The 23,614-nt window shown below is 41.5% G+C and overlaps 1 protein-coding gene and 1 long non-coding RNA gene across 2 annotated transcripts in view; one reads left to right on the top strand and one right to left on the bottom strand.

Annotated features, from left to right (window-relative positions):
• Positions 1–23,614, bottom strand: part of NEDD9 (neural precursor cell expressed, developmentally down-regulated 9) — a 189,376-nt gene that overhangs the window by 64,316 nt on the left and 101,446 nt on the right. The window lies entirely within an intron of this gene.
• Positions 1–23,614, top strand: part of LOC130273822 (uncharacterized) — a 31,057-nt gene that overhangs the window by 3,768 nt on the left and 3,675 nt on the right. The window contains exon 2 of the long non-coding RNA XR_008844133.1: positions 23,254–23,315. This is a non-coding gene — a long non-coding RNA (uncharacterized LOC130273822). The remainder of the gene's footprint in view (positions 1–23,253; positions 23,316–23,614) is intronic.

The following is a 23,614-nucleotide window of genomic DNA, read 5'->3' as shown; positions in this document are numbered from 1 at the left end:
TTTTCTTCTCCTATTAGGGTACTCTGCTCTTATATAATATCAAGAACTGTGAGAAGGTACAAAGAGAATCTAGTCCATCTGTGCATTACATGGACTGCCTGTCCATAAAGCGATTTTTCAGTGTAGAAAACCCCTTTTTATAATACCTACTAAAGAACTACCATTTTTCCACCCTTGGCTGACTGCCAGACCTTTTACACAGGCTGATTATTGGGAATGGGTATTTCTATGAACCCTCATTCTCCCTATAAGGATCCCTTGTAAAAGAGCCATTATGTTTAATAACAAAGCTTCTCTTTCTTAAACAAATAATGTTGTAGCCCTCCGGTCACCCCCCCTCCCATAGACATGAATGGAGGGGGCGTGGCATAATGTCACAAGGGGCGTCCGTTACCACGTTTCGGAGGAAGCGCCCGGCACAGAATGCCGGGGGCTGCACAGAGATAGCGGGGGTCCCCAGCGGCGGGACCCCTGCGATCACACATCTTATCTCCTATCCTTTGGATTGGGGATAAGATGTATAAAGCCGGAATAACCCTTTAATACATGGGCTAGTGTTCAGCTGACCTACTTAAAAATCATTGGCTGTCAGCCACACATCTCTTAATAAGGGATCCAATGGCTGATTGTAGGAGAGGGCTGATTTTAGGAGATGGACACACAAATGATCCAGCGATTGTACAGCCTTTTTTCCATGGTGCTTTAGTCTTGTAGTAGGCTGTGTAAACAAGCATTAATCTACGAGAGCTTGTGTTGTCTAATGGATTTCACTGTAAATTAGCTTGTTTTGCACGGTAATACATAGAAGCTGCAGAAACAGTTGAAAATGTTTAATAAAAACAATATTTTTAAGTCTAAAATACACACATTTTAGTGACAAATACCCACAAAGGCATCTACATCTTCACAGCCCAGAAAAGCAGATATAACCCGCACTGTTTGCCTTGGCTATCTTCAATAGCCACTATTTCCTTAACATGATTGTCCCTAAGCCAATGCTATTTTGCAAATGTTACATAAAGTATCAATTGTTCTCTATGTGACCCATGAGCACCCACTCTTATTGTAATAACCCTGAGTCATTTACAGATACAGCATGCCGATTGTTGCTTAAGTAGATGAAACAGGAAGCAAATGGCATTTAATACTGGCATTTAACACTCTTCAACTTGCTCAAGCTGGCCTCCCACAGAAAGGGAAAAGTCGAAGATTATATTCCACAAAGCAGTGTGTTGTAAAATTACAGATGATTTTTTTTCTGCCCACTTAAATATTTTTTTGTGTTGATCTATGACTTACATCCTTGCAAATGCATTATGTAAAGCAGGAAAATCATACAATAAAGCTACGTTTAAAAAAAAGAATTATGAATTAGCATAAAAATGGCCTAGAAATAACAGAATTTTTTGAATATGTTTGTGTCTTGGAAAAAATGAAAATGTTCCTAATATATGATGCTGAACACTTAAAGGCACCTCATAGACTGACTTACAGAGCCCTGAAGTAACACTTGTTATCATTAACACATATAGCTTATTATTTCCATTATGCAGTTATTGCATACAATGTATAATAATGCTAAAGGTGCACAGACATATAATCACTTTGCTTTGCAACTTAGGTAAAATTCAGTTCTGATTTTTAAATAATAATGAAACTTACTGCTGAACCTTTACAATAAAATTAAGCATATCTATTTGCAAAGAAATACAATGTAAAGTCTAACTGTACAGCCACATTTGTAGTAATCATATTCTAGAAGGAATAATAATATATCAATGGAAAAATGTATGGTAATGGTCTAGCACAGTTTGGCCCTTTCACTAGTTAGTCACTCCCCTCTGTGCGCTGGTCACCTCCTCCACTCCCCTGATTGACAGTCACTAGGCTCTACTGTAATCCAAGCCTTCCACTGTTATCTAGCAGCTGAGGAGAATGCCCATTGGGCTCAGAAGCCTATTTTGCATACCTTTAAAACTCTGATTATACCCTTAAAGCTGCTGACTGGTCCTGTTTAAGTACACTCATCATAACCACCTTTCAGTATACCTTCACCACCCACTCCCAGCACCTCAGCACTGTCCCCAGAGCAGGGAGCATTGGTTTCAGTTCAATTGTTAAAGGGTAGCTCCCACCATCCTATTTTTTTTTCTGTCCCTGCCTATTGCCAATCTATCCCTAACCCCCTCCCTGCTTTTAATTTTAATTTTTACTATATTAAAAATGCCTTTTGTCTGCCTGGCAGTGTGCTCACTACCAGGCAGACTTCCCCAGCAGGCACCACGTCACTGATGCCTGCTGGGGGGGACTTCCACCCTTAGTTCATCTACACAGGGTGCCTCCAGCTGTTTCACCACTACAACTCCCAGCTTGCCCTGACATCTATTGGCTGTCAGGGCATGCTGGGAGTTGTAGTATTGAAACAGCTGGAGGCACCCTGTGTAGATAAACTATTAGTTAGTTACATGCGGCGCTAGCCCGTCCCCTCCGTCTCCCTCCCCCCGCGCCATACCCCGTTCCCTCCATCACCAACCCCCCCCCCCCCGCATATCCTGTTCCCTCCATTACAAACCCCCCTCCCGCATACCCCGTTCCCTCATTACACTTACTGCAGAGTCCGGCAGCGGGCGTGCAGGGACAGCGGTGGCAACGAGGCGGCGATGAGGCGGCGACGGCGATGTGCGGGAGGAGTGGCCTCCCAGCCAGTGGCCGGGGAGCCAATGCGCTAGCTCCCTGCCTGTCTGATTGACAGGCAGGGAGCGAGCGCAGGCTGAATGAAAAAGGACCGGTGCCCGGCCGCATCAGACCTTTTTCAGGCGTGAGGGAGACCCCTAGTGGCCGGTTTTCAAATGTAAATTAAAGCATTTTAATAAAAAAAAATAATAATAAAAGTATATTAGAGATATGTTGTAGTACATAAGTACTACAACATATCAAAAAATAAAGTTGGTGACAGTGCCCATTTAAGTATTTGAAAGCTGTAAAATAGGCATGCGAGCAGGCACATTAAGAAACTTTTATAAGGTATATTCACACCAACAAATCTATAATACATGTGTAAATTCTTAAAATGATCATGTAGAGATTTGTGAATTTGGTATAACTACTTCTTTGCTGAACAAATGTTGTAAAATAAATAAAATTAGAGAAATATTGTATCTGTAATTTTTTGCAATTGTACACTTGCTCTGACCAAGATACAGCATTCAAACAGATATATGTAAATTCAGTTGTCACACACACATAAATGGGTATTCCTGTGTGTCCCACCTCGGGGACCTGCACCTAACTTTAGAACAATGGCACCACAACTCTATTTGGCCCATGTGGCCAGCAAAGTTGGTTGGAACAGTCTGCGTCACATCAAGAAGGAATAACTACAGTCCTCAGCATGCCGCACATGCTGCCAGATTCCGACCTGCCATATCTTTTTTTTTTTTTTGTCCGACGCCATTGTGTGAAGGCTTATATTTGCTGTTCGAGTTGTACTTTTTATTGGTATAATTTTTGCGATACGTGCTACCTTTTGATCATTTTTATTTCATGTTTTGGACCCAAATTTTTTTTACACCATTCACCATGCGGGATAAATACCTTTAATGTGACAAGACCTATTATGTATAGTTTTTTTTGTGATAATACCAGGCTTTATTGGGAAAGGGGCATTTATTTTATTTTTTTATCCCTCTGTCAATCCTATAGATGGTTAGGCATCAACACAATCTTGGTCTTAGCGTCTTTGGAGGGATCCCAGCTGTAAATGACAGCCAGGTCCCGCCACAAATCTCATTCACTGCGTCCAAGAGCACAGGAGTTCAATAGGATGTATGCATACAGTCATGGTCGTAAATGTTGGCACCCCTGAAATTTTTCAAGAAAGTTAAGTATTTCTCACAGAAAAGGATTGCAGTAACAAATGTTTTGCTATACACATGTTTATTCCCTTTGGTGTATTGGAACTAAACAAAAAAAGGGAGGAAAAAAATCTAATTAGACATAATGTCACACCAAACTCCAAAAATAGTCTGGACAAAATTATTGGCACCCTTAACTTAATATTTGGTTGCACACCCTTTGGAAAAAATAACAGAAATCAGTCAGCTTCCTATAACCATCAATAAGCTTCTTACTCCTCTCAGCCGGAATGTTGGACCACTCTTCCTTTACAAACTGCTCCAGGTCTCTCTTATTGGAAGGGCGCCTTTTCCCAAGAGCAATTTTAAGATCTCTCCACAGGTGTTCAATGAGATTTAGATCTGGAATCATTGCTGTCCACTTCAGAACTCTCCAGCGCTTTGTTGCCATCCATTTCTGGGTGCTTTTTGAAGTATGTTTGGGGTCATTGTCCTGCTGGAAGACCCAAGATCTCGGAACGCAAACCCAGCTTTCTGACACTAGGCTGTACAGTGCAATCCAAAATCTGTTGGTAATCCTCAGATTTCATGATGCCTTGCACACATTCAAGGCACCCAGGGCCAGAGGCAGCAAAACAACCCCAAAACATAATTGAACCTCCACTATATTTCACTGTAGGTACTGTGTTCTTTTCTTTGTAGGCCTCCTTCCGTTTTCAGTAAACATAAGAATAATGGGGGATATTTATCAACGGATTTAGACTGGTTCTTCCTGTCTAAATTTGTCGCACAGAAAGTCGCAGTCTAAATATGTGCAACTTTTTTGAGACTTTTGCTCTAGAGGATTTTTAGAACAAATTGCATTCTAGTCTATTTTAGAAGGAAATGCATTGGAAAATGCATTGGCGCTGAATTTATCAAAAGCGACTTTTCAGCGACAAGTCGCATCGGCTGAAAGTACGCTGAAATGTAAGAACATGTTGGAGCAGGTTTAAATACAGTCTAAAGCATAGATCACAAAGTCTGTGCTCAGAATTTATCAAGAGCCGTGCGCTTTTTGATAAATTAGGCGCACAATAGACCAGCCTAACGCTCTCTAGTTTGGTCTATATTGATGTGGGACATAAACTTTGATAAATATCCCCCAATGTGTTTTACCAAAAAGCTCTATCTTGGTCTCATCTGTCCACAAGATGTTTTCCCAGAAGGATTTTGGCTTACTCAAGTTCATTTTGGCAAAATGTAGTTTTGCCTTTTTATGTCTCTGTATCAGTAGTGGGGTCCTCCTGAGTCTCCTGCCATAACGTTTCATTTGTTTGAATGTCGACGGATAGTTCGCGCTGACACTGATGCTCCCTGAGCCTGCAGAACAATTGAATATCTTTTGAACTTGTTTGGGGCTATCCACCATCTGGACTATCCTGCGTTGACACCTTTCATCAATTTTTCTCTTCCGTCCACACCCAGGGAGATTATCTACAGTGCCATGGGTTGCAAACTTCTTGATATTGTTGTGCACTGTGGACAAAGGCAAATCTAGATCTCTGGAGATGGACTTGATAACCTTTAGATTGTTGATATGTTTCCACAAATTTGGTTCTCAAGTCCGCAGACAGTTCTTTTCTCCTTTCCTCTTCTCCTCTTTCTGTTGCACACACAGACACACAATGCAAAGACTAAGTGAACTTCTTTCCTTTTTATCTGCTCTCAGGTCTGATTTTTATATTGCCCACACCTGTTACTTGCCCCAGGTGAGTTTAAAGGAGTCGCACATGCTTGAAACAATCTTATTTTTCCACAATTTTGAAAGCATGCCAATCATTTTGTCCAGCCCATTTTTGGAGTTTGGTGTGACATTATGTCCAATTTGCTTTTTTTCCTCCCTTTTTTGGTTTAGTTCCAATACACACAAAGGGAATAAACATGTGTATAGCAAAACATGTGTTACTGCAATCCTTTTCGGTGAGAAATACTTCATTTTCTAGAAAAATTTCAGGGGTGCCAACATTTACGGCTATGACTGTATGTGTTCTTGCGGGACCGTATCCGCAGTAAATATGCATACGCCCAATAGTGGGAAGGGGTTAACAGGCACATAACTTGAAGCAATAACAAAACACGGAATAAAGAAAAATACAAATAAAGTTAGACAGGACGATCTAGATAGCTGGGTAGTACCAAATTGGAAAGCAGAGGAAAATCAGGTAACAAGCCAAGTGCAGAAAACACAGGATCAATATAGCAAAGAACAATATGGCAACTAGTGCAGATAACAAGCTCTAACACAGGCGATGAGTAGAAGCAGACTAAAGCCTTATAAATACCAGCTCAGGAGGGTGCAATCGCTAAAGCCAGAGCAGATTGGTCCAGCACCTACAGATCCTGAGTGACCAGAGCGCAGCATGTGATGTCTGGCTAGGTGGGATTGTTACAGGCTGACTGCGCCTGATTTACTGGTTTGTAGATAAATTGCCTGTTTTCTTCCATCAAATCAATGTTTCTGTTTAACCCCTTGCCGCAAATGGACATTCATTAACGTCCATTTGCGGCTCCCGAGGTATGACACGCTCAGCAGGTGAGCGTGCATCATACCCGGTGGGTCCCGGTTGCCTATAGCAAGGCTAAGGCCGGACATCGTTGATCGGGCTGATGTCCGGCATTAACCCTTTAGACGCGGCGATCAAACTTGATCACCGCATCTAAAACAAAAGTAAATATTGCCAATTAGCTCAGTGGTGCTGATCGGAACCGCCATGGTGAAATCGCGGCGTCCCGAACAGCTTGCAGGATGCGAGGAGGATCCCTACCTGCTTCTTCGCTGTCCGATCGCCGAATGACTGCTCCGTGTCTGAGATCCAGGCAGGAGCAGTTGAGCGGCAATAACACTGATCTATGCCATACTATTGCATGACAGTTATCAGTGTAGGAAACCAGTGTGTGTGATGTTATAGTCCCCTAGGAGGGCTATAACATTGCAAAAAAAAAAGAAGTGAAAATAAAGTGTTATTAAATGTTATTTAACCCCTTCCTTAATAAAAGTTTGAATCACCCCCCTTTTACATAAAAAAAAACCTGTGTAAATAAAAATAAAAATAAACATATGTGGTATCTCCACGTGTGTAAATGTCTGAACTTTAAAAATATTTTGTTAGTTAAACAACACGGTCAATGGCGTACACGTAAAAAAAATTCCGAAGTCCAAAATAGCGTACTTTTATTCACTTTTTATACCATAAAAAAATGTATAAAAAGGGATCAAAAAGTCTGATCAAAACAAAAATGATACCCATAAAACTTCAGATCACAGCGCAAAAAATGAGCCCTCACATCGCCCCTTATTCAGAAAAATAAAAAAGTTAAAGGGGTGAGAACAGGACATTTTTCAACTTATTCATTTTGGTGCATGTAGTTATAAAATTTTTTTTTTTTGTAGTAAAATAAAATCAAACCTATATAAATTGGGTATGCTTGCGACCATATTGACCTACAGAATAAATATAAGGTTCAATTTTAACCGAAAACTGCACTGTGTAGAAACGGAAGCTGCTAAAAATTACAAAATGGCTTTTTTTTTCAATTTTGCCTCACAAATAATTTTTTTATGGTTTCTCCATAGATTATGTAGTGAAAGTATTAATGGTATTACAAAGTAAAATTGTTGGCGCAAAGAACAAGCCCTCATATGGATTTTTAGGTGGAAAATAGAAAATTTTATGATTTTTACAAGGTGATGAGGAAAAAAAATAGCAAAAATGAAAAATCGCCAAAGAGAGAAGGGGTTAACAATGACATAATGTAAAGGGTGGTATATTAAATATGTCACAAAACTTGTTGGCTGACACACCCCTAGCAGCTTAGCTAAGGTCTTGAAATGTGGGAGAGTTAAGTTTTCTCATGTCACATTACTGTACAATGCTCTGTGTAAAAGCTGCATTTCCTAAAATGCAAATCACTATAATAAACTCTATTTAGACACTGGGTTAAAATAGAATGCTGGGAAATGTCGCTGCCTTCAGAATTTTTTAATGCAATTCAGGGCTATGACATATGTGCTTTGATTATATAATTTGTTTTACATTACTCTCAACTAACCTTTCTAGAGTCTAGTTAATAAAGGTGAAACATGGTACACGGTGGTTTATACTTTGTGATGAGTAAAGCTGGCTGCACACCAGTGATTTTTGTAGTCCAGAATGACAGATTCCAATAAGTTATTGGCGATTTGACCTATAACAACCTTGTATGAGCCGACTTTGGTCAAAGATGTATGGGCATTTTTAGGTGGTGTCCAGTAGGAGAAATTAAGAAAAACATGTTCAGTGGATACATAGCTCTATATAATTTATCCCATGACTGCACTATAGGCTTTGAATAATTTTAATCTAATAGGGGGACATTTATCAAGGTATTTAGAGCCTTATTTTTTTGCTTACAAAAGTCGCACAAAAAGTCTCACATGCGCCTAAGCACTTTTTTGTGCAACTTTTGTGAGTAAGCAAAAAGTTACAAACAGCCTTACCTAAGCAAATATCAGTTTTTACTTTGCAGTGTTCAGGTATTTATGATGTGCGAAAGTCACACGTAGGCTAAGAAAAGTTGCAAACCCCTTACAAAAAGTTGCAAGTTGGCTCCAAGTCTTACCTGGGGTACAAAACTCCCATACGTAAGCAAATTTAAAAAGTCTTTACAAAAGTCTCACCTGTGACTATTTTGTTTTGCTTATGTGCTCCAAATTTGTCAACCCCCTGTGATAGTATAATAAATATGTAGCAAAACTAAAGCAAAAAAAAAAAAACACCTTCAGAACTTTCTTACTAAAGCAAACAATGATAAATGTCCCCCATAGTGTATTATAAAATACTATTTCAGTATCATACTGCTGGGATCCTCATCAATCAGCTATGATCTGTAGTAGTAAATGTTTAATTCTCCTGCAGCATCACCAGCATAAGCAAATAAAAAAACAACACATGGTGTCCACTGATTGTCTATGTGAAATATGGAAATGTACTTATGGAAATGCTATTCCTATTCTCCATTCTGGCTAGTTGAGTCTCTCCTTTTTACTTGAAATGGCCTAATATGGTATTTGTCCATTCCGAAAATTCTAAAACAGACAACCAATTGTTTGAAACTAATACTACAGCAGACAACCCCTTGTAATCTTTGGTGTTTTCTATCCTAGTTTAACCCAAGTATACTGGTTATAGACCATTAACCCCTTAATGACCAAGGACGTATATTTTAACCGAAACTAACAGCTATGGCTTTGCAGTCATCAATGTAAAAGATCAGTGTGTGCAGTGTTATAGCCCCCTATGGGAGCTATAACACTGCAAAAGAAAAGTGTAAAAAAAAAGTTAGTAAATGTGATTTAACCCTTTCCCTAATTAAAGTCCAAATAACCCCCCTTTTCCCATTAAAAAAACATGTAAATAAAAATAAATATAAACATATGTGGTATCAACACGTGCGTAAATGTCCAAACTATAAAAATATATAATTAATTGAACCACACGGTCAATGGCGTACGCGCAAAAAAATTCCAAAGTCCAAAATAACGTATTTTTGGTCACTTTTTATATCATGAAAAAATTAATAAAAGCGATTAAAAAGTCCAATCAATACAAAAATGGTACCGCTAAAAACTTCAGATCATGGCGCAAAAAATGAGCCCTCATACTGCCCCATATGCAGTAAAATAAAAAGTTATAGGGGTCAGAAGATGACAGTTTTAAACGTATACATTTTCCTGTATGTAGTTATGATTTTTTCCAGAAGTACGACAAAATCAAACCTATAAAAGTAGGGTATCATTTTAATTGTATGGATCTATAGAATAAAGGTAAGGTATCTTTTTTACCGAAAAATGTACTGTGTACTGGAAGCTCCAAAAAGTTACAAAATGGCGTTTTTCTCTACAATTTCGTCGCATAATGATTTTTTTCCCTTTCGCCGTAGATTTTTGGGTAAAATGACTTATGCCACTGCAAAGTAGAATTGGTGGTGCAAAAAATAAGCCATCATATGGATTCTTAGGTGCAAAATTTAAAGGGGTATGATTTATAAAAGGTGAGGAGAAAAAAACTAAAGTGAAAAAAACTGAAAAACCCGTGGTCCTTAAGGTTAAAGGAAATCTGTCATTAGTGTCACCTACACTAACCTGGCGGTGCAGACAGGTAGTGCAGGTGATACTGATGACAACCAAACATACCTGGTCCCATTCTGTGCCCAGGTTCTCCCACTAGCTTCCTCCATTGTTTTCGTTCTGGGTGCTGACTTGGAGCATGGGCAGAGCTTTCTAACATTACCGGTGATGTCAGAAAGCTCCGTCCATGCTCCAAGTCGGCCCCTGAACAAAAACAATGGAGGAAGATAGCGGACAAGCTGGAGCACGGAATGGGACCAGGTAAATATGGTTGTCATCAGTGTCACCTGCACTACCTACCCTACCCACAGGTTAGTGCAGTTGACACTGATGACAGGTTTTCTTTCAGGTAGAAAAGTCAACTCAGTGGTGTGGCTACAAGACCCTCTCAGAGATATTAAAACTTTAAATAAATCAAGTTATTCACTTGATAATTAATCATACATAACCTACCTGCAGCAACTCCACATGTAGCAGAGCAGCGAATGTATATAATACTTTAGAATTAAGGTATGGTTTTTCTTGATTTATAACATTTTTAGATATTTATGGTTTAGAAAATAAATTGTGTAAGTGTATTTAAACAGCACCCAATTCAAAATTACAATTCTTAGAATAAGTATGAAGAGGCAGTACAGTGGGGTTTTTGCATCAAATGTGAGAAAATTGGGTTTCCTGCTGAACACATTTTAAAATCATGTGAAATTGGGTTGTGGTTTATGTGTTATACGAGATGATCTGCTTCTTAATTTATTCTGGCTTCTTCAGTTCTTGAACTTTTTTGCAAATTGATTATACAAAAAAGATAATGTGCTGGTTGTTTTGTCTGCTTCTCAAGAGCACATCCTCTTAAGGGAATACTATACCAGAACAGAATATTTGACTGTGCTTATAAAAATTGTAGCCAAATGTACATAAACAATAAAATATGTAAATGATAATGATAATGTATTATCAGTTATTGGTAGAATTTAGTCGTCCATTCTTACATAATAATCTTACAGTGGGATACCACTGAGTCAAAAAATTTACACCATTTTTGTCCTATTGTAGGGCATTTCTTATACAATAAAATATGCTTACTTAATCAGTCCAAGTATATACAGCAGGTGAAATATATTTCCAAAGGTGATATTGATATGAAAATTTCACCTGATGTTGGTAATACCAAGAAACCAAAAGAAATAAACTCAGAAATGAATAAACAGGTATTGAACAGGTATTGAATAAACGAAGAAAGAGAGGTGCAAATGGTTCTGGCAAAATTCACATAATTAAAGAATACCTCTCATGATCTTGTTACATTTTATCATCCTCCGAGTTCACTGCCCCCATCATGATAAACCACCCCCTGCCTTTATTTTTTATTATTTGTTAGTTTTCTACCTTGATTTTGCTCTGAAATTTTTGCTCAGTCTCAGTCAGATTCACAGACTGGGAAGGGGTGTTACCCAGAAGGCGTGACATCATCTGAAGCCATACAGAGGAGAACTTCCTCCCTCACTCTGCTACACACAGCTCAGAGCATTTCAGTGTGAGATTAGCTATGATTGGATAAATCTGTACACACCCCTTCAACATTTCCTGATTTTGGACTTCTGCCAGGCCAGCAGGAGTCCAAAGTGTGTTAAAATGATGGGGGAAAATGTGCTCTGGACAAGTAGGGAGACACCCAGTGACAGCTTTTTTAAACACAAAACATAGAAAACTTCATTTTTTTAAACTAAGTACATTAGAAAGATTTATTATTTACCATAAGGAGTGCAATAGCAATTTTTTGTATGAAAGTGCCCATTTAAAGGAAGTGTAACACTAATGTTTCTCCTCAGGCTCCCAAAATCTCTCTTCAGGTCCGTAACCCTCCCAGTTGACCAAAAATAATTGTTTACCTCTCACAGTCTTTGTAGCAAGAATCTCTTTAACCATGAATATGTCAGAAGTGCCAGAGACATGTGTGGGGACAAGATTCTTCTGAGAAAAACGGTTTATGACAAGAGGCTTGAGGAGAGAGACGTAGAAGGAATTAGGAATATGTAACGTAGCAGGTAGACAGAGTTTTTTTTAGGAAACAGGGTGGATTTTTTGTAGAATCTGGAAGGGACCAAGGTAGCGAGGACCGAGCTTGTAACAGGGGATCTTGAAGCGGATGTACTTTGATGAAAGCCACACCATGTCACCAGGAGAGAAGGATGAAGAAGGTCTTCTACTTTTATCCGCTTGTGCCTTCATGGTCTGTTGCCAGATGGAAGAGAAGTCACGGACAAGCTCATCCACAGCAGACACACTGGCAGAGACTGGGAGGGGAAGAGGAGAACGGGGATGGAGTCCATAGACAACAAAATAGGGAGACATTATGATTATATGAGAATTCAGCCCAGGGAAGAAAGTCGACCCAATCCTCTTGGCGAGCTGAAACAAAATGCCGAAGAAAAGTCTCTAGGATTTGATTAACCCTCTCCACCTCTCCATTGGACTGAGGGTGGTAGGCCCAGTAGAAGTCCAGATTCATGTCCAGACGGTTACAAAGGCCTCGCAGAATTTAGAGACAAACTGCACACCTCGGTCCAAAACGATATGCTGAGGAAGACCATGTAAACGAAAGACATGCAACAAGAAGTACTTTGCCAGCTGCGGGGCAGAAGGAAGACCTGGTAGAGGATTGAAATGAGCCATCTTGGAAAACAGATCTACAACGACCCAGATGACAGTGTTATTATGAGATGGTGGCAAATCGGTGATAAAATCCATGGCGATATGGGACCAGGGAGTCTCTGGAATGGGTAAAGGCTGTAAGGGTCCTGCAGGTCTCTGTTGAGGAGTTTTGTTGCGGGCACAAGTTTCACAGGAATGAACAAAATCAGAAACATCACGTTTAAGATGGGACCACCAGTAATGCCGGGAGATAAGAAGTAGAGCCTTGCTTATTCCAGCATGTCCTGCTGTCAAGGAAGAACAACCTCATTTCAGGACCTTGCATCTCAATCTGGTGGGCACAAAGGATTTTCCAGGTGGAACTTGCTGAATCTCGGCAGGAGCTGCAGGAATCAAACGGTCAGGAGGAATAATATGCCTAGGCGTGGAGTCCAAACCAATGACATCAATGGACCTGGAGAGAGCATCTGCCCTGATGTTCTTGTCTGCTGGATGGAAGTGAATGAAGAAGTTGAACCTAGAAAAGAATAGTGACCACCTTGCCTGGCGGGGGTTCAAACGCTGAACAGACTGAAGGTATAGAAGATTTTTATGGTAGGAGTAGATGCTGACCAGATGAGAAGAACCTTCCAATAAATGTTGCCATTCCTCCAAAGCTAGCTTGATAGCGAGGAGTTCACGATCTCCAATGGAGTAATTGCTCTCAGCAGGAGAGAAGGTCTTGGAGAAGAACCCACAAGTAACAGTCTTGCCCTTGGCGTTTTTCTGAGTAAAAACGGCACCCGCTCCAATAGATGAGGCATCAACCTCCAAAGCAAAGGGCCTCTCCTGATCAGTTCTTGTAAGCATGGGAGCAGAGGCAAACACAGACATTAAACAGGAGAAGGCCTCTTCAGCCTCTTGAGGCCAAGACTTAGGATTAGATGCCTTCTTAGTGAGAGCCACAATTGACGATAATTGACAATAATAGTTTGCGAACCCCAGAAAGTGTTGAATAGCACGTAGGCCCGTAGGATGAGGCCAACGCAATACTGCAGACAATTTATCTGGATCCATCTGCAGGCCCTGGTGAGAGAAAATGTAGCCAAGAAATGGAAGGCTAGATTTCTCGAACAGGCATTTCTCCAGTTTGGCGTAGAGATGATTCTTCCATAGTCGCTGAAGAACCAGACGAACATGAGTACGATGCTCCTCTAAGTTGGAAGAGAAGATCAGGATGCCATCTAGGTATACGACAACACAGGTGTAGAGAAGATCATGGAAGATATCATTGACAAACTCTTGAAAAACATCTGGAGCATTGCAGAAACCAAATGGCATTACGAGAGACTCAAAATGTCGGTCACGAGTATTGAAGGCCCTTTTCCATTCATCTCCCTTGCGGTTACGAATGAGGTTATACGCTCCACGTAAGTCCAATTTGGAGAAGACCTTGGCACCACGTAGACGGTCAAAAAGTTCTGAGATAAGAGGTAGTGGGTAACGGTTCTTGACCGTGATTTTGTTACGTCTCCTGTAGTCAATGCATGGACAGAGTGAGCCATATTCTTCCCAAAAAAGAAGAAACCAGCTCCAGCAGGAGAAGAGGACTTAAGGATAAATCCCTTTTGGAGGTTCTCCTGGATATACTCAGCCATGGCTTTGGTCTCAGGAACCGATAGAGGGTTTATCCTCCCACGAGGAGGAGTGGTACCAGGCAGAAGATCAATAGGGCAAACGTAAGGATGATGTGGAGGCAGAGACTCAGCCCGTTTCTTGCAGAAAACGTCAGAGAAATCTTGGTAAGGTGGTGGCAGTCCAGGTAAAGGAGGAAGGCGAGAAACAACTTAAAGGGGTACTTCTCCCCTAGACATCTTATCCCCCATCCAAAGGATAGGGGATAAGATGTCAGATCGCCGGGGTCCCGCTGCTGGGGACCCCGGGGATCGCTGCTGCAGCACCCCGCTATCATTGCTGCGCAGAGCGAGATCGCTCTGCACGTAATGACGGGCAATACAGGGGCCGGAGCATCGTTATGTCACGGCTCCGCCCCCTCGTGACGTCACAGCCCACCCCCGGCAATACAAGTCTATGGGAAGGGGGCGTGGCGGTCATCACGCCCCCTGCCATAGACTTGCATTAAGGGGACAGGCCGTGATGTCATGAGGGGAGGAGCCATGATGTCACGCTTCTCCGGCCCCTGTATCGCCCGTCATTACGCACAGAGCGAACTCGCTCTGTGCAGTAATGATGGCGAGGTTCCGCAGCGGCGATCCCCGGGGTCCCCAGCAGCGGGACCGCGGCGATCTAACATCTTATCCCCTATCCTTTGGATAGGGCATAAGATACCAGGGGCGGAGTACCCCTTTAAGGCTGGACTGGTTGGAGGCAAAGATTTTGACAGGATTGTCCCCAACGAATAATCTCTCCAGTTCTCCATTCCAGTTGCGGAGAATGATGTTGCAGCCAAGGAAGGCCAAGAAGAATCTCTGAAGTACAGTGTGGCAGAACATAGAATTTTATCTTTTCTTTATGCAATACACCCACTTGCATGACAAGAGATTCAGTAAGGAGTGGAACCATACAGTCCAGATTTTGTCCATTAACAGAGGAGATGAACAAGGGCTTGGCAAGGCGAGTGACAGGAAGATGATACTTGTGGACCAAAGAAGCATCAATAAAGTCACCTGCTGATCCGGAATCCAAAAATGCTGTAGCTCTGAAGGAAAACTTGGCAGAAGCGAAGACTTGTACTGAAATAGTTAAGCGAGGAGAGGTGGTATTCACACCTAGGGATGCCTCTCCTACGTGCCCTAGGTGCAAGCATTTTCCCGGATACTGTGGACAAACAGAACAGTCTTTGAGGAAGGGTTTGGGGCTAGCACAATACAAGCACAAATTCTCACTGCGTTGTCGTGATCTCTCCTGTTGCGTAAGACGGGAACGACCACTTACATAGACTCTTCGGCATGAGGCGCAGGAGGTGAACATTGAAACACGGGTGCCAGGCGAGGATATCTCCGTGTTTGGGCAGGTGCCATCTCTCAATTCTTCCTGCCTCTCAACAAAACGTACATCAATATGTGTGGCCAGGTGGATAAGTTCAGTCAGAGAAGAAGGAGAATCACGTGCAGCAAGGGCATCTTTAATCCTGCTAGCTAGTCCTTTTTTGAATGTGGCACACAAGGCCTCATCATTCCATGCCAGTTCTGAGGCTAGAGTGTGGAATTGAACCGCGTAGTCACCAACGGAAGAATTCCCTTGACATAGGTTCAGCAAAGCCGACTCAGCAGAAGAGGCACGTGCAGGTTCCTCAAAGACACAGCGATATTCTGCCAGAAAAGCCGTTAAGTTGGAAGCTACTGGATCACTGCAGTCCCAAAGGGGTGTAGCCCAGGCCAGGGCTTTGCCGGACAGTAGGCTAATGACAAAGGCCACCTTCGCACGTTCTGTCGGAAACAGTTCAGACATGAGCTCCAAGTGCATGGAGCACTGTGTAACAAAGCCTCTGCATGACTTGGAATCCCCATCATACTTGGAAGGTAAAGGCAGGTGCAGCTGGGAGCCAGAAGACACTGCAGGAGCAGGTGGTGGGAGTGGGCCAGGTTGGGGTACCTGCTGCTGTTGCAAGGCCAAAAGCTGTTGCATAATAAGGCACCCTCCTCGTGCGTCCTAGCTGATCGGAACACCGCGGTTTCACCGTGGTGGTCCCGATCATCCTGAGTGAGCTGCCGGGAAGCTTTCACTTTCGACGCGGCGATCAACTTTGATCGCCACGTCTAAAGAGTCAATGACGGACATCTGTCTGAACGGTGATGTTTGACATTAGCCACGGGTCCTGGCTGCTGATAGCAGCCGGGACCGTGCGGGTATGATGCGAGCTCAGCTCCTGAGCTCGCTTCATAACTCTGCCGTGCCGCAGCTCTTTTTAAAAATGGCGTTTTGCGGCAAGGGGTTAAATAAATTTCAGGGAAGCATGTTCAATATTTTTTTTCCCTGTGTCATGTCATATTATTACACAGGATTTAATTTCTGAGCCCGTTTGTTTTGTTTTATTTGTGTTTATGGATTACTTGGGTTGTTACCAACATCTGGTGAAATTTTTATGTAAATAGCACTTTTGGAAATATATTTAGTAAGAAAAATTGTGACGTGTTCAATACATATTTCACCAACTGTAGCTGTCATTTAAACACCCATCTTACAGTTGGAAAACATGCATACTTTAATTGAAGCAGAGTTTACCATTCTGGGTCATTGCAATGGGTATACGGAAATGAACCTGCTTCTATGATATTCACAGGGTTTTTCCCAGTAGACAATCCCTTTAAACTAGTCATTACCATGAGATAAATTCAACTTGAGAAAAAACAGACATGGTCGCACATCCACAACATGCACCTTGATCTAATGCTTCTCCACAACATTTATTATACTAACAGGTCGTTAGTGTACTTTATGATCATGAAGTGCAAGCCCACTATCCACGTCATGGCCACCTGTAAGTAGTGGGTCCCTAGCATCCCTAGCATAAAATGGCACAGCACTGAGTGGCAACCACCACGCCGCAACACCAGTGCCCACAGGGGGGAACGACTCAACTGGCAGAGCCCAATGCCACTCAAACCAGTTCCTGGGCCACGCCACCCCATCTAATGCTTCTCAACAACATTTATTATCACATCTGTTCCCCCTGGTGTGGTTCTGTGTGGCGTTCGTTGCTGCACCAGCACTGTGTCTGTGGGATGGTGCGGCCCAGGGACGGGTTTGAGTGGCATTGGGGCTGCACTGCCAGTTGAGTCGTTCCCCCTGTGGTCACGCCACCCCATCTAATGCTTCTCAACAACATTTATTATCACATCTGTTCCCCCTGATGCGGTTCTGTGTGGCGTTCATTGCTGCATCAGCACTTTGTCTGTGGGGTGGTGCGGCCCAGGGACGGGTTTGAGTGGCATTGGGGCTGCACTGCCAGTTGAGTCGTTCCCCCTGTGGGCAATGGTGTTGTGGCAGTGTTGGTTGCCACTCAGTGATGCATCATTTTATGCTAGGGATGCTAGGGACCCATTACTTACTGGTGTCCATAGCAACCAATCAGATCTCAGCTTTCATTTTTCAGAGGCATTTTTAAAAATGAAATCTAGAATCTTATTTGTTGTTATAGTCAACACATATACTGTTCCTCTGATGCCCCCTCAGTATTTTACACCTTAAGGACGCAGAGCGTGAATGTATGCCCTGCGCCTGCTCCCGTTCTATGACACTCCCTGTCCCGCCAGCCCTGAGCAATGTGTATCTGCCTAGCATTGTATAGAAGGAGGCATGTCACTCATGGCTGGTGGGGTGGGAAGCAACTGCAGGGATCTCCTCCTGTGACCACTTACTCAGGTCCTGGCGGCTATTCAAAACTCAGATTTATCTGAAATGTCCAAGCATGCTGCCTGTGTCTATTACATACTGGTGGGTCTCAGCAATGGAAGAACTTCTTTTTAAAGAAGAATATTTGATGTTAAAGGACAACTGCAGCGGAATTACACTTATCCCCTATCCACAGGGGGGATAAGTGTTTGATCACAGGGGGTCCGACCGCTGGGACCCCCCTCGATCTCCCTAACGGGGCGCCGGCATTAGCGCCCATGGTGACGTAGCGTCGACCTAGAGGTCAACGGTGATGCCCCGTCTCCTCCCCGTCCCCATACAGTTCTATGGGGGATGCAGGGAGGCACGAATGCTGCCTCCCCGCCTCTCCCATAGAGATGTATGGAGGAGGCGTGCCGGCCGCAACGTCATGCTGCGGCTGGCACGCCCCCCTGCACGGGAGAGCCGCGGCCCCGTACAGGAGATCGCCGGGGGCCCCAGCGTTCGGACCCCCCGCGATCAAACACTTATCCCCTATCTTGAGGATAGGGGATAAGTGTTTATACCGCTGCAGGTGTCCTTTAAGCTCACAATACCTCTTCCACCCATCTCAAAACAAGCTTTTGCAGAGTTGTGTGTTAGAAAGTATCCTTGTTTGTATTATAAACAAATAAGAATACTAAGTCACCTTTAATTTCCTTAGATTTAAAAGTGTTTCACTTGTAGTAGGTGTGTAACTCAAACCATTAGTCCCTGTAGACAAAATGGAATAGGTCCCATTGTACACCATCAGCAGCAAATACAAAAAGTAAGTTCATAAATGGAAAAGTGTTTAATTATTTTGACTTTCACTCCATTTTTAGTATGCATGCTTTTTTTTCTTGGATTATCAACAGTAATCCCTAATCACCTCTCAACTCTGAAGAACCTTTAACAGTGAAAGATAGTCACTACAGCTGCTGGGCCCCAAAATTAGATTATTGTGTTTTGATCATTGTGTACCTTTCCCAAAATGATTTTTTCATTTAAACGTTTGGACAGAATAGTTCATTATATTGTAATAATCACCATTTGTCTCCTAGGCTAAATCCTTGCCAATTATTTTTAAGTGATTGGCAAAAATGGTATTCCAAGAAATAAACAAAGCACTTGAACTATTGCTCTTGAGTGCCTGTGGTGACTGAGTATTGAAGTGCTTCATTTAACAGGCTGAGCCCTATAATCTTTCAGACAGAGCAATTGGAATTCCTCTAAACAGACTCAATAGCTAATTGCTGTTCTCTGCTAAAATAGACAGATGTTACAATGCAAAATACTTGAATCTGACATTGAAGATGGCGAAGTGGCAGAAGCATTTCATGGGTACCAAGACTAAATTTGTTAAGGAAACACACAATCAGTGGTGTAATCTATGTCTATAAAACTCAATGGCCGACATTCATCATTGTCTTTAGACTGTTTTTGTGTCTAGAAAAAAGGCACACGCAGGGATTATCAAATGCTCTGTGACCATTTAATAAAATTGGTGCTCCTACACATTACCAGCACACAAAAAAGGTGTAGAAAAATGCTTCACTTACACTACAATGATAAATGCCAGCCAATGTGTGTATGTGTGTGTGTATGTGTATGTTCCAGCATCACGTCCAAACGGCTAAAGATATTAACATGAAACTTGGTACACATGTTACTTATATGTCAACAACAAACATAGGTTAGGTAATTTAACCCTTACTCACCCCCATTTGCCATGGTCAGGGTTTTTGTCCCATACAAGTCTATGGGAAATACAGTATATGTTACTGCATAACTTGCAAACGGCTGGAGATATTTCGATAATACTTGGTCACATGTAACTTGTAAGTCCACTTAAAATATAGGATAGTTAATTTAACCCTTAACTACACCCCTTTGTGAGGGTTGTTTTTTTTTTTAAAGTCCTATGCAAATCTATGGGAAATGTATCTTCTCACATAACTTCCGTACGGCTGGAGATATTTCAATAATACCTGGTACACATATTACTTATATGTCATATAAAAATATACGATAGTTAAATTAACCCTTACCTACATCCTTATATAAAAGATGTGTTTTTGTTTCAAGTCCCATGCAAGTATATGGGACTTTCAGTACCTTACTCCACAAGCTCCGCTCTGCATCTCCTGGTGAATGTGTCAGTCTGGTTTGCAAGCCACACCCCATCTCACAAAGACACACCCACTCTTTAAGCCCCACCCCTTTTAATATCTACCCTTTTTGTGCATCGGTCTTGGTTGCAAATCACGCCCAGTCCCACAAAGCCATGTCCCCTTCTATTTCAGCTTACAATATCTTCATCACAAATCAGTCCCACCTGAGGACAGGATATGAGGACAGCATATGAGACAGGATATGAGGACAGCATATGAGGATGGGATATGAGGTCGGGATATAAGGACAGGATATGAGGACGGGATATGAGGTTGAATTATGAGGACGGGATATGAGGTCAGGATATGAGGACGGGACATGAGGGAGGGAAATGAGGACGGGATATGAGGTCGGGATATGAGGACAGGATATGGAGTCGGGATATGAGGACAGGATATGAGGTCGAGATACGATGACATGATAGGAGGATGGGATATGAGGACGGGATAGGAGGTTTTAATATGAGGTTGAGATATGAGGAGGGGATATAAGGACAGGGTATGAGGTCGGGATATGAGGATGGGATATGAGGTTGAGATATGAGGAGGGGATATGCGGACAGGATATGTGGTTGGGAAATGACAACAATATATGAAGATGGGATAATATGAAGTCAATGTAACGGCTGAGGTGAAGTGGATCCGCTGGACCTGTGTGGATGATGATGTGGGCCGTACCAGGGAGCGGAGTCTAAGGTGCTGCCAGTTTTCACTCCTGATACGACTCGTCCACCCAGGCTGCTGAGGTGTTACATGGCACAGGAAGGATGAGACAACTCGGAGTCAGCTTTGAAAAAAATTTGTGATACATATATTTGAGTTTATAAAAAAAAATTACCACTCTTTTCCCCTAAATGTACTTACTCATTTTTTTTTTTTTTTTTTACTTCTCATTTCAGATCCGTGTATCCTGTGGATTACCAATGACCAGTGTTTTTTTTGTTTAATGTTAATAAAATGATTAACGAGGGCTTTTGGGGGAGTGTTTTTTTGGAATAATTTTTTTAAAATGTGTTGTGTGTTTTTTTATTTACCGGTACCAGCCGATGCATCAAAAATGCTTTTTTTTTTTTGCTTAAATAATTAAATATATATATATATATATATATATATATATATATATATATATATATAAAAAACGCATATTGTTCCCCCATTTTCAGCCAAATACCAGCCAAGCAGCCACAGCCTGTTGTACCAGGGTGGGCGAGGACAATTGTTACCGGCCATCCCCAGCCTAAATAACGACAGCCTGTTACTGCTTAGGCCATCATGCCCCCTCCCACAGACTTGCATTGAGGGGGAGGGGCATGATGTCACATGGGGCGGAGTCATGACATCACGATACTCCCACCCCCTGGTCATCATGCTTCACACTCAGAGCCTCCAGCACTGCGGAGAGCTCACAAAGGGGGATGTGGAATGACGGATTGCGTCCCCAGCGGCGGGACCCCCGCGATCATACATCTTATCCCCTATCCTTTGGATAGGGGATAAGATGTAATAGGGTACCTCTTTAAAGAACACAGGTAGAAATACAGGCAGAAAGTAGAAATAAAGATATCAACACAATAATGTGTCTTGGGGTCAAATATTCAATGAGGCTTGTGTGGTTAACCTTTCGGTAAACTAGTAACCTACTTTCTATTGCTTTTCTGATAGGCTCTAGGTTTTAACATATTTGAAAACTCAATATGTGTGTGTATGCTCCAGCATCACATTCAAACTGCTAAAGATATTAACATGAAACTTGGTACACATGTTACTAATATGTCAACTAATGAATAAGTATAGTTAAATTAACCCTAACCTTTTTGCGAGGGTCGAGGTTATTGTTTAAAATCCCATACAAGTCTATGGGAAATGTGTGTTCCAGCATAACTTCCGTATGGCTGGAGATATTTTGAAAATACTTGGTACACACATTACATCTATGAAAAGTAACAATATAGGATAAATGTAGGGAGGTAGCTGCAACCGAAAATGTGATTGTATGGAATTCACTGCCAGATGAGTACTCACGCCAAGGTTGTGTAACCCATTCAACCTTATTTACATATAAAAGAGGTGTATATATGGATATATATATACTGATTGCGTATTTTCTCAAATCTGGGCTTATATAGTTAGTTAAATACTAAATAGTTGTAAATAAATTGATTTATGTGTTGGTGGTATAAGGTGAAAGAAAGAAAAGGATGTGATATATATATATATATATATATATATATCCAGGTATATCACCTGAGTATATGTGTATGTAGAAAATGTGTATAAATATTAAGTAGAAATTACAATAAGTGATTGGGTGATGTGAGTGGATAGTGTATGGGTGGTAAATAAGTGATTTAGGAGAATTCAATATATTTCAATATTTACTTATAATATAGTGACTATCTACCCCTGCAGGGCCCTTGCATAGGGTAGAATAGTACAATTGATAGTATAATAGTTTAAAATGTATAACTTTTAATTAAAAATAATTAAAAAATAATAATAAAGCTTATAAAACTTATACACATATATACATATATATACAGGTGTGTATATATATATGGAAACCAGCTATTGTTCGCTTTCCAGGATAAAAGGCAATAGTATTGGATAACCTTGCAGTATTATAGTTTGTATCCGCTTTGTGAAGATAGTTTAGTGTTCAAATGTTAGTATCACAATGGTTATGGTAAAACGTGGATACCGGTATCCTTAAAAAAATTGTTTTTATTGCATATATTCCTATGGACGAAGGTGGTATATTGCAATTATGTATCCACATGATGGTGCACAGCACCACTTACCGATCCTCCTAGCGGTAATCTGATATATATATATATATATATATATATATATATATATATATCCCATCCTTTTCTTTCTTTGACCTTATACCACCAACACATAAATCAATTTATTTACAACTATTTAGTATTTAACTAACTATATAAGCCCAGATTTGAGAAAATATATCAGTATATATATCCATATATACACCTCTTTTAACAATATAGGATAGTTAAATAAACCCTAACCTACCTCGTTACGTGAATGATGTTTTTTTTTTTTTCATTTCAAGTCTCATGCAACTATATGGGGCTTCCGTTACCTTACTCCACAAGCTCCACTCTGCATCTCCTGGTAATTGCGTCAGTCTGGCTTTCAAGCCACACCCTTCCTGCATGCCACTCCTGTCTCACAAAGCCACGTCCACGATTTAAGCCACAACCCTTTTATTTTCTACCCTTTTGTGCATCAGCCTGGCTGGCAAATCACGCCCACTCCAATAAAGCCACACCTCCTTCTATTTTCAGCTTACATATTCTATATTACAACAACTATATCCCCACAACAGCCCCACCTAAGGATGGGATATGAGGATGATATATGAAGACAGTATATGAGGACATTACAAAGGGTCGGGATATGAGGATGGGGTA

Source organism: Hyla sarda, chromosome 5 (genome assembly GCF_029499605.1).
Source record: "Hyla sarda isolate aHylSar1 chromosome 5, aHylSar1.hap1, whole genome shotgun sequence".
Taxonomy (NCBI): domain Eukaryota; kingdom Metazoa; phylum Chordata; class Amphibia; order Anura; family Hylidae; genus Hyla; species Hyla sarda.
Note: the sequence above shows the minus strand (reverse complement) of the source record. Positions and strands in the feature narration are given on the sequence as shown.